General features: G+C 30.1%; 1 long non-coding RNA gene across 3 annotated transcripts; it reads right to left on the bottom strand.

Annotated features, from left to right (window-relative positions):
* Positions 1–629: 629 nt before the first annotated feature.
* On the bottom strand, positions 630–10,043 carry LOC115986778. Of its 3 annotated transcripts, none has more exons than XR_004090881.1 (4): positions 9,571–10,043; positions 9,122–9,256; positions 7,404–8,693; positions 630–813 (listed from the first exon to the last, which is right to left on the bottom strand). It is a non-coding gene; the product is annotated as an uncharacterized LOC115986778 (long non-coding RNA). The 3 variants fall into 3 exon arrangements; XR_004090880.1 differs by lacking the exon at positions 630–813 and adding an exon at positions 3,711–6,183; XR_004090879.1 differs by lacking the exon at positions 630–813 and having other exon boundaries at positions 5,850–8,693; positions 9,571–10,037.
* Between the last annotated feature and the right edge of the window lie 1,932 nt (positions 10,044–11,975).

Consider the following 11,975-nt stretch of genomic DNA (forward strand, 5'->3'; position numbering starts at 1 on the left):
AAATTCTAAGGTAATTTGCACACATATATAATCAAATAGTCTAATTATAGTGAGACATTGATATGGAGTACCCTTAGCAGCAGTATTTGTGACAATTCATATTTATATTCTTTATTTATTTATTTATTTATTATTATTATTATTATTATTTAAGATAGATAGTAGGAGAGGTGGGGATTCAAATCACATACAAAAAAGCACCACAAAGATTCCATTAACGCAGAGCAATAATTTGAATCCCAAATTCTTTTTCTTTTTTCTTTTTTTCTTTTTTTTTTTTTAATGAACGAATCCCAAATTCATTTATTTTAATGATAGATGAAATCATCATAAAATATGGATGGCTGTGCATATTTGTGAGAAATAAGAAATTGCAATGGTTGAGATTGGCTCTTGAGAATGAATTGATAGAATTGGTGTGGAATGATGTGATTTGTCCAATGAGTGAATCGCAGGTCCCTAGATGAAAATTACTTGGCGTTTGGCTTCATAGCTTATTTTCAGCAAGCGTTATGGTGCTTCTTTGTTTGATACTGGCCTCAATTATAGAATTATATTGTTTAGTTTGTTATTAGGTTTTCTCATTTCTGTGGTTACCATTTTCAACATTGTATTACTAATATAGTTGGTTTTTTTTTTTTTGATAGTAATCATAGTATACATCTATCGCGTTGTTGTCGACAATTCCTTTATTCGTCTTTGTGTTGTTGAGATTGTCGACAACATCCAACATGTGGGCCTCTGGCTCAAGCCCAACCCAAGTTAGCAAGGCCTCACTATTTTTGTTGTAAATGACTCCTCTTCGATCTTCACCTATGCGAGAAGGTAGCACAATTCAATTCATTATAGAGTATTATGATGATCATGAAGAGGAGGGAAATGGTGTCACAAAGGTTTCGGACTAATTGAAATCAGTTGCTGCTTTGAGAAAGTTACTGTTGAAGTATGATACTATACTGGTTATGCATGCAGGTTAATTAGCCATTATATGCTTGAAGTATTTATATTTGTTTAGCCGATTAGGTACTCAATCAAAAAAATTTTTTCCCTTTATAGTACAATGAGAAGGGAAGATTTGAATTTTGAATATTTTCATTAGAGGTACGAGAGTGCTAGTTGAATTACAAGACTCAGTTATAGGTAGTACTTAATCAACTTTAAGAAATACAAGAAAGTGGAGGAAAACAAAATAAAAACAGGATTTTGAGTCTTATTATTATTATTATCTATATATATATATAAAACCGAAGCCTTTGCTGGCACCACAATATTTCACGTCAGCACAATATTTGAAAAATAAAAAAAAAAATAAAAATTATAACTCCTCAAAATTCTAGCAACCTTACCCCTCTCTCAAGTTAAGAAATATAAAGCCACAGTTTCCGCAAACTCTCTCTTTCTCCAAATGTAGGAAGCCCTAAAGCATTCAAGATCTACAAAACCCTAGCAACCTTACCCCTCTCTCAAGTTAAGAAATATAAAGCCACGGTTTCTGCAAACTCTCTCTCTCCAGACGTAGGAAGCCCTAAAGCATTCAAGATCTACAATGCACGGTATAGATTTTAGCTTATAAAGTTCAGTTTTTGTAAGGTTAGTTTTGTTTATATATTAATTAATACATAGTACTTTGTTCACCATTGAATACTCATATAATCAATTTCCAATTCAGTGTTCAAGAATTAATCCGAAATTCTAACTGCGCTGTCATAAAATATTATTATTAGTATGAATTTTATGGAGTTGCGGTGTTCAAGAATTAAACCAAAATTCTTTTAAATTATCTATAATATTTTGTCCTCTGAAAATTTTATCTCTTTGATTTTATTATATTGTGTTTCTTAAGCTATAGAGAGATTTTCTTTGATTTCTGTAAACTCTCTCTCTCTCCAGATGTAGGAAGCTCTAAACGCACGGTATAGCATTCAAGATCTACAACTCACGATATAGATTTTAGCTTATAAAGTTCAGCTTTTGTAAGGTTAGTTTGTTTATATATTTAGTCCTTACGTTTAGGTTTAGGTTTAAGTTTAGGTTTTAAGAGATTTATATATTACTACTATGTGACTAAATTTCTCGTGACATTAGTTTTATGTTTTTAACCAAATACATCAAGAAAGCAAGAGAAGGCGCATAAATATTTAGTCCTTACGTTTAGGTTTAGGTTTAGGTTTAGGTTTTAAGAGATTTATGTATTACTACTATGTGGCTGAATTTCCCGTGACATTAGTTTTATGTTTTTTTTTTTTTTTAAAAAAAATTTGTTTAATGTAAGGTTAGTTTGTTTACATCAGTTCTTTATCTCAAAGATAAGGCTTTTATTTCTACCGCAAGAACTATTTAGGTATGTAACCCTTGCAAGCACACATGAACTTAAATTGTCTTTTAATATATGCATGCTTTATTATTTTCTAATAGTTTTCCCGTGCATCGCACGGGTTAGCGACTAGTTATTATTATTATTATTATTGTTTTTGTTTATTTGGTCCTAAAATGGAACATACACATTGGACGTTTTGGTTGTTATTCAAATTCCAATTATAGTTTGTTTTTTATGATATGTATTTAGAAATTTTTTATCATATTGTACGCCTGAAAAACTATCATGTATCTGTAATTTGTTAGAACAGTAACAATTGTTATGTCCATCTCTATAATCATCTAATTGGTTGTATAGTTGCAGGTGTTTGTTCATCTATAATAGCTTGTCTTATAACTGTTGGTTTAGGGTCCTCTAACTCTATGTATTGTTGTTTCTCAATTAATAATATTCATGAAATTACCACAAAAATAAATCTTATCAGATAGTACAGGCATTCTAAATGGTCATACATAACTATTTTATCTTCAGTCTCATTTCAACCAGTACGTATAAAGTTTTTGATCCCTTTATTTCCTCCTTTGCAAAGCAAAAAGGGTGAAAATGACAACTAGGTTTTTTTTAATAAATTGAATCCTAGAATAAAATTAATCTGGCTAATCTTAAAAACTAATAAAATTTTTGTTCATTTCACAAAAAGAGAGGATATGGAAAAAATAATTAATATTTTTTAATATATGTCTGAGCGGTCATTGTTGAAAATTAACTAAAATCCTACTATTTTTTAGTTTAAAAGAAGAAGAACAAACTTTTCCCTTTAATTTTTATTTTTCATTTTCATTGTCAAGGTGAGCTTCACTGGATCTAAATTTCTTTATTTTCTTTGATTGGGGTTTTGTAATTTGTGCTTAATCTTTAAAACTTTTTACTACAAAATATGGGCTTCCTTTAATTAAAATGAAAAAAAAAATTCTCATTTTCTTTAATCTCCATTTTTGTGAAGATCAGGAAACTCATTTTTCATGCATAAATTTATATATAGCACCATAATTAAATTATTAAAAAAAAAAATTTAAAAGCAGGAAAGAGAGATGATATAATGTGTGCGCCAGTTTGTGACTGCAGATAGCTAGCATAATTAATGTTCGCACATTAAAAACGGAACTAGAATATCAAAGTTAGGGGGCCAAAGTATAAGGAGAAAAAAAAAATCTTAAATACGTATTCATATAGTATTAACAAACTATCAACAAGATAAATAAATAAAATCATTATTTCTTCTTCAAAATCATTGGTGGGTTGAGTTTTATGGCAGTTTGTAGCGAATCAAACTCCACCATGTAAATACCATTTCTTGAGGATAAGACTAAGATTGGTTTGAGTGGCTAAGATAGATCTTGAAAAGAAACTTAGTATAATTTGGAGGACAATAATTGAAGGGGGTTCCACAACCATTTCTTCTTGAAAGTCATTGGTCGGTTGAGTTTTATGGTAGTTTGAAGCAAATCAAACTCCACCATGTAAGTAACATTTCTTGAGGATAAGGCTAAGATTGGTTTGAGTGGCTAAGATGGATCTTGAAAAGAAACTTAGTACAATTTGGAGGACAATAATTCAAGGGGGTTCCACAACCATTTCTTCTTGAAAGTCATTGGTGGGTTGAGTTTTATGGCAGTTTGAAGTGAATCAAACTCCACCATGTAAATACCATTTCTTGAGGATAAGACTAAGATTGGTTTGAGTGGCTAAGATGAATCTTGAAAAGAAACTTAAAATAATAATAATAATAATAAATCCATTTTTTGTCCTTCATCCAAGTCTTCATTATACGTTATTGTCTATCTGGGTTTTTTTGTTTTTGTTTTAAAAATGTTGGAAACTCTAAATGGAATAAAGATTGGATTAATTCTATAAAAAATAAAATAAAAATAAAACCACTCAACTAGAATTTTCCCAAAATACTATCTCTCCAACGCATATAGATTACAAATTTGAAAATAATATAAGTAGTATTAGTGCTAGTTAAAATAGTATTAGAGATAGTAACACTCATGGTTTAAAAAACTAGAAATACAAAAAATAAAAAATCAAATGATTATATGTTGAAGCTAAATTAGATTCTATGTCAATAACCATAGATAAGATAGATACTAATATAAAACAATTAAGTCAGTAGTAGACTTGGATCTCTAACTAGAGACTAAAGGAGTATTATATAGTTTAGTTGATAAAATAGAAAATACCTCACTAGATGGCATGAATAGCCAAGGAGATAACAAAATCTCTAAGTTATTTTATAAAACAGAAGATATAATAGTTCTTCAAGAAATTTTCAGAGAACTTAATGGTATATGGAAATCTCATGCCCCAAATCAAAAAGGCAAGTTCAGACAATATATTACTAATTTAGCAGAAAGAAAAATTGTTCTGACTTTATCAAATGTGGTTCTTAAAACGCACATAGGAAGAAGACTTTACTGAAGACACATTGGTAAATTCACAGGAGCTTTCTTATGATGACGAAACAATTTATGCGGCACAAAGCTTAGTGAATTTGTCTGATAGAGCTAGCCAAAGAATTAAAGGAACAATCCAGGGTGAAAAATGTTAAAAAGACTATTTGTTACACTATTACCAATTGGCTACACGCCAACTAATTGGCAGTAGATTTGCTAGAAAACTTGGTGTCAAGAAAAAAATTTGAATGACATATGAAATGTCTCTTACGCCAGATGACATAAAAGTATTACGTCAGATTGGCTTTCTTTTCCAAAAATGAATGGCGTGTGAACACCCTTACTTGCAACCAAAATAAATCCCTAACTTTTGGACCGATTGTTCAATAATACTTTCTTTTCTTTTCTTTTTTGCTAGGCGAAAAATAAGCTAAAATAATTTAGATGAAATTCCTCAATTTTGGGCCACCTTGCACCGAAACATATTAAAACTAGTTGCTAACCCATGCAATGCATGAAATAGTTGATTAAATAACAATTACAAAGAATCATATAAAGCTTCTATGTTCTTTGATTACAAATGTAGGGTGCTCCACATAACACATAAAGGCAGTACCTTGGTTGCTATATGACAATGAAAACATTAATGCTAACATTTTGAATTCATATAATGCTCAACTATAATTGAATTTATAGTCCAACGCCAATACAAAGCATGTTGTCTTGCGCAATTGTCTATATAACTAATTGGATCACTTAAAAACTACTTTATAGTAGTTGACTGAGAAAGACAACACACAGACAACTATTGCAATAAGAGAAACTGAGAAAAGATATTGCAAAATTAATTATATATAATTAAAAAAATATTTGATGCCAAGTCCATAGTTTTTAATTTATTTTTAATTCAATCCTAGAGCAAGGAAGCTCATTCGTTATCATGACAAAGGAAGATACAAAAACCACTATATACAAAAACAGGATTTTGAGTCTTATTATTATTATTATTATTGTTTTTTGTTTATTTGGTCCTAAAATGGAACATACACATTGAACGTTTTGGTTGTTATTGAAACTAGCATTTAACCCGCACAATGCGCGGAGAACATTTTACACATTTAAAATACCATCAATTTGACATAACTATACAATAAATACAACAGTTAATATGTTTATTAAAGGTTTTGTTTTAATAATGCCAATCAATTCAAAAAACAAAAATGACAATTGTGGGATATAGAGTTAGGTTTAATAACATTGTCAAAAGTCCAAAATTCCCCATAGCAGAAAATAAAGTCTAAGAACTCATTAACCCAAAAAACATTTAGTGAGCTTAGCCATATTCTAGCCCTGATGAACTGTAAGTGCCAGCTCTATTTCACTTCGATGAATTAGGCCATCATCATTCACCTGTAAAAACTATAGCACAATAGCACTTGGAAAAAAAAAAATAATGACAAGTACATATCTTCTCACATGCATTATTTTTTTATTTTGTCCATCTTGAACATGCCAACTACAAAGGTATACACAATAAGAACAAAATGGATTCTTTGGTGTGCTAAATGGATGATTGTTGTCCATGTTTAAATGTAACCTCTAAAATGATAGAAGCTAATACAACCTTTTGAGCTCCGCATTTCAAAAATTGTTTTCTTTAGTAGAAGTGCACTTCTATTCATAATCCACTCAAACTATTCTTGCTAATCTATAACAATCACGAAAACTAAGAAGAACGTATTCAATAATAATATAAGGTAAAATTCCAATGTATAAAAACAAAGAAACAATATTTTAATATCTATTGGAAGAAACACTCTAAATTAAATCTATGAAAAGTTGAAAACCACAAAAGAACCTGAAACAAAATTGGAAAAGAAAAACAAATTCATATTTTTTCTCTACCAAGTTACACTTTGCTCAATCTTTTGTAGTCTGAATTCTAAGAATGCATCTTATAATCCTAGCCATCAAATCTCCTCCATGGAAGTTTCAAGCGTGTAATGGTCATAAGCACTATAGTGTCAAGAAAATTTTTACTAAACTAATGTCCAAAGTTGAAGCACATACATGCTGGAGGAATTGCATCTAAAATCTCATCTTTAACAAATTTAAACACATCAAGTAGTTTGGATATTTTCTGTTTCTTAACTTTTTACATCAGAGAACAAAGGTAAAATTCCTTCTTTTCACCAAGTATAGACATTTCCTTCACTTCAGATAGACTATTATTTCTGATTTAATTTCTTGGTTCTTTTTTTTTAGGCAGGGAAAAAAACTTCTTAGCATATGAACGATTCAACATAGTTCTCCAAATTTACCTAAGACACTATACACACACCATGTCCTCTATTCTTTAGTTTATTTCTTTCTTTTTGACCCTTTCCCACAAAAAATAAAAAATTTAGAATGCATAATAGAAAGAAGAACACATATCCATTTCTGAACAAACAACATTAAAAGGAAATTTCTCAAGTGGTACAAACTACTTTCTATTCTTCCCAAATAGCACTTAAATTAACATATCAAGAAATTGGGTTTTATTAAATACTCCAGAATATGTAAATAAAAAAAAATCAAAACTCATTCAATAATTAATTATTTTTATTCATATACCAAAGCAACAATACCTGAATCATCTTCTAAAATATATGCCTTTTCCTGTTCTTCATGAGCAAAATTCCAACAACGCAAAATAACTACCAAAAGTAATAATCTCAGATCGTAACATCCATAGAAAGAGGGTAAACCCATAACAATACAGTCTAAACTTTCAGATCTTAAACCATCCAAGTTGAAATTTGGCATATTCATGAATTATTAAGTTTCATACTTGACAGGGAAAACTCAGCAAATTTGAATTTCAACAAAAAGTGAAAGGGTAAGAAGGTTTTTTAAAATGGCAGGAAATAATCATACAACCATATTAAATAAATAATCCCTTGATATGAAGTAACACAGTTTTTAACAAAATCTTTGCTATTTCTTTGTTTGTTCCTACTTCCAATTTTTACTTTGAAAAAAATTTGTCAATAAGTCTACGCTCACCTTTGCTGAACCTTGACAAACAAACATTTATCACCATCAAGACTTCTACCAACTTAAGCAAATATGAAGCACACAACTTTTCCCATATATTTTTATTTTAACAGAAAAACACATAAAACTAACAAAGCATATTTGAAAGCAATCTAGTATGTATTCAATCTCTCAACAATCATTTCCTTCTGGCCAAAACAAATTTTTTTTCCCAAACTCTGAACAAATAGAAGTCATGAAAAATAAACATTACCGCTATGCATGATAAAGTGATGCATATATTTACCATTGCAAATAAACATTACCACTATTTGGATTGCATTTGATTCTACCTGGGTTTTACAATTTTTTTGCAAATAATTTTTGAGGCTTTGGGAATGTCTTTTCTATTAATGTACTCCTATTTGTTAAGTGCATTTCTTGTATTCATTTCTCAAAAAATAGTTTTGTTAACTCTCAAAGTTAGTCTCAAATGAGACTCAAAATGCATGGTGCCTAGTCACACCATACTAAACCACGTCCATTATAGCAAAGTAGGCACATAAGGTATATAGAGTCAATCCTATTAAGAGTATGGATAAAACACAGTTGTGGTGCATGATTAGAATACAATTTGATTGCAACATATCATGAATAGAATGCACATCCTGCTCACATAATCATGATGCCACATTTGAAGAGGCATTTTTCTTTTTTCATTTTTGTATGATACCTAAGATTGTACCATGTGTAATAAATTGGGAAAAAAAATGAATTCAACAAACTATTAAAAAGGTCATACCCATTGTTTGAAGTTAATACCTGATTCTTCAAAAGAATGATAGATTGAACAAATTGAAAAGCATACCCCAAAGAGATCCATGTTACTTCTTCTAAAAGACCTAGAAAAGGAAAAAACCCAATTATCTATTGCTCTGTTTTGATCTTTAAAGTATCCAAAAGAGACTGGAACTCACTTAAGAACTTTCATTCCATCCATCTGAGTTTTAATCGGACACCATAAATAGATACCCACACATCAATTTAACCAAATACCCAAAACAAAACAAAGCAAAAAAGAATAATAATAATAATAACTTAGACACCTTAATCAGAAATATAACCCAAAAAGTCAAATTAAAAACAATCCAGCCAAATTATTAAAGCCTGATCTAATTTAACCAAATACCCAAAAAAAAAAAAAAAAATCTAACTCACACCTTAATCAGAAATATAACCCAAAAGGTCAAATAAAAAACAATCCAGCAAAATTATAAAAAAAACTGATCTAATTTAATGTATAAACTGAAAAGCAAAGAGAAAAACTAACCGGTAGCAGTTTCGAAAGGACGGTAGACGTTGGAAGGAAGTAGGCCTTTATGTGAATTCTAATCTTGAGAGAAATTGGGACAGATCGAATCTCTCTCTCTCTCTATTGTTCTCTTTCTCGGTTCTCCTTCTATTTCTGCAAAAAACCTAAAATAAGTATCAATGCAACATTCAATTCTATACTTATTTAATCCCAAATATTTCATTAAGGTTAGAAACAGAAGTACCCAAACTAAAATCAATTATTTTAGTGATTTCTGTAATCTAAAAAAACAAACAAAAAACAAAACAAAAGCAAATATCTAAAATTGAGAAAACAAACATTTTGATAGAGAATCCAAAAACCCATAACAAAAAAGAATCAAATCTAAACCTACCGAGCAAAAAAAATTTCAATTAAAAGTAACGTTTTATACCCAAACCTACAAAATTGAAAAAAAAAAAAAGTACCGTTGTCGATGTCGGCTCTGGCGTTCTGATGGTCTGAATTTGGAAAGGGAACGGACGGTGGTGGGGAAACTGATGGTGATGGCCAGCCTTAGATATTTCTCTCTTCACCGGGAAAAGGTTCCAAAAAAATTCAATGCGTACCTTCCGAATATGGAGTGAAGGGGATTGTTTTTCCTATTCGGTGTATGGTTCCGACGAAACCTGCTTTCTTTCCCAGCACAATGGATTGCCTTAGATATTTCTGCATGTCAAAGCCATAGGCCAAACTAATCAAAGCCTAGATTCATCAATACCCACTTCAAGCGCTCCATCAACAGCGACACTCTTGACCGCTATCAGCGATGAAATCGAACAAATATTTGCTCATTAGAGGATAGTATAGATTTTCTTTGCAGCGAAGAAGTGATAGAGTTAGGGACGCACTACTCTGTTATAAATATGTGCTCTGGAATGGTTTTTTTTTTTTTTTTTTTAATGGAGGGTTTTTTTTTTAATCAGATTGATCGCCTCTCTCTCTCTTTATTTCTATCTCTGTGTGCATAGCATTTTAACCGGTTAATTTTTTATTTTTTATTTTTTAATTTATAGAGAGGCTTTTAAACGGTGCTACAGTATTACTAAACAATATAATTTATCGTTTTTTAACTTATACGTGTCAAAATTTTAAGGGTCATTTTCCCTAACATGGCAGCACCTCCTTAAAGGCTTCTGCTCTTATATATAGTATTAAATTAGATTAGATTAGATTAGATTCCAATTGTATTTTGTTTTTATTTTTTATATGTATTTAGAAAATTTTTATCATATTGTCTGTCTAAAAAACTATCATGTATCTGTAATCTGTTAGAACAGTAACAATTGTTATGCCTATCTCTATAATCATCTAATTGGTTGTATAGTTGCAGGTATTTGTTCATTTGTAATAGCTTGTCTTATAACTGTTGGTTTAGGGTCCTCTAACTCTATGTATTTTTGTTTCTCAATTAATAATATTCATGAAATTACCACAAAAATAAATCTTATCAGATAGTACAGGCATTCTAAATGGTCATACATAACTATTTTATCTTCAGTCTCATTTCAACCAGTACGTATACAGTTTTTGATCCCTTTGTTTCCTCCTTTGCAAAGCAAAAAGGGTGAAAATGACAACTAGGTTTTTTTTTAATAAATTGAATCCTAGAATAAAATTAATCTGGCTAATCTTAAAAACTAATAAAATTTTTGTTCATTTCCCAAAAATAGAGGATATGGAAAAAATAATTAATATTTTTTAATATATGTTTGAGCAGTAATTGTTGAAAATTAACTAAAATCCTACTATTTTTTAGTTTAAAAGAAGAAGAACAAACTTTTCCCTTTAATTTTTATTTTTCATTTTCATTGTCAAGGTGAGCTTCACTGGATCTAAATTTCTTTATTTTCTTTGATTGGGGTTTTGTAATTTTTGCTTAATCTTTAAAACTTTTTACTACAAAATATGGGCTTCCTATAATTAAAATTAAAAAAAAAATTCTCATTTTCTTTAATCCCCATTTTCGTGAAGAACAAGAAGCTCATTTTTCATGCATAAATTTATATATAGTATCATAATTAAATTATAAAAAAAAAAATTAAAAAGCAGGAAAGAGAGATGATATAAGGTGTGCGCCAGTTTGTGATTGCGGATAGCTAGCATAATTAATGTTCGCACATTAAGGACGGAACTAGAATTTCAAGTTAGGGAGCCAAAGTATAAGGAGAAAAAAAAAATCTTAAATAGGTATTCATATAGTATTAACAAACTATCAACAAGATAAATACATAAAATCATTATTTCTTCTTGAAAGTCATTGGTGGGTTGAGTTTTATGGCAGTTTGTAGCGAATCAAACTCCACCATGTAAATACCATTTCTTGAGGATGGGGCTAAGATTGGTTTGAGTGGCTAAGATGGATCTTGAAAAGAAACTTAGTACAATTTGGAGGACAATAATTGAAGGGGGTTCCACAACCATTTCTTCTTGAAAGTCATTGGTCGGTTGAGTTTTATGATAGTTTGAAGCGAATCAAACTCCACCATGTAAATACCATTTCTTGAGGATAAGGCTAAGATTGGTTTGAGTGGCTAAGATGGATCTTGAAAAGAAACTTAGTACAATTGGAGGACAATAATTGAAGGGGGTTCCACAACCATTTCTTCTTGAAAGTCATTGGTGGGTTGAGTTTTATGGCAGTTTGAAGTAAAGCAAACTCCACCATGTAAATACCATTTCTTGAGGATAAGGCTAAGATTGGTTTGAGTGGCTAAGATGGATCTTGAAAAGAAACTTAAAATAATAATAATAATAATAACTCCCTTTTTTGTTCTTCATCCAAGTCTTCATTGTACGTTATTGTCGGTCTGGGTTTTTTTGTGTTTGTTTT

This window comes from Quercus lobata, chromosome 4 (genome assembly GCF_001633185.2).
Source record: "Quercus lobata isolate SW786 chromosome 4, ValleyOak3.0 Primary Assembly, whole genome shotgun sequence".
Taxonomy (NCBI): domain Eukaryota; kingdom Viridiplantae; phylum Streptophyta; class Magnoliopsida; order Fagales; family Fagaceae; genus Quercus; species Quercus lobata.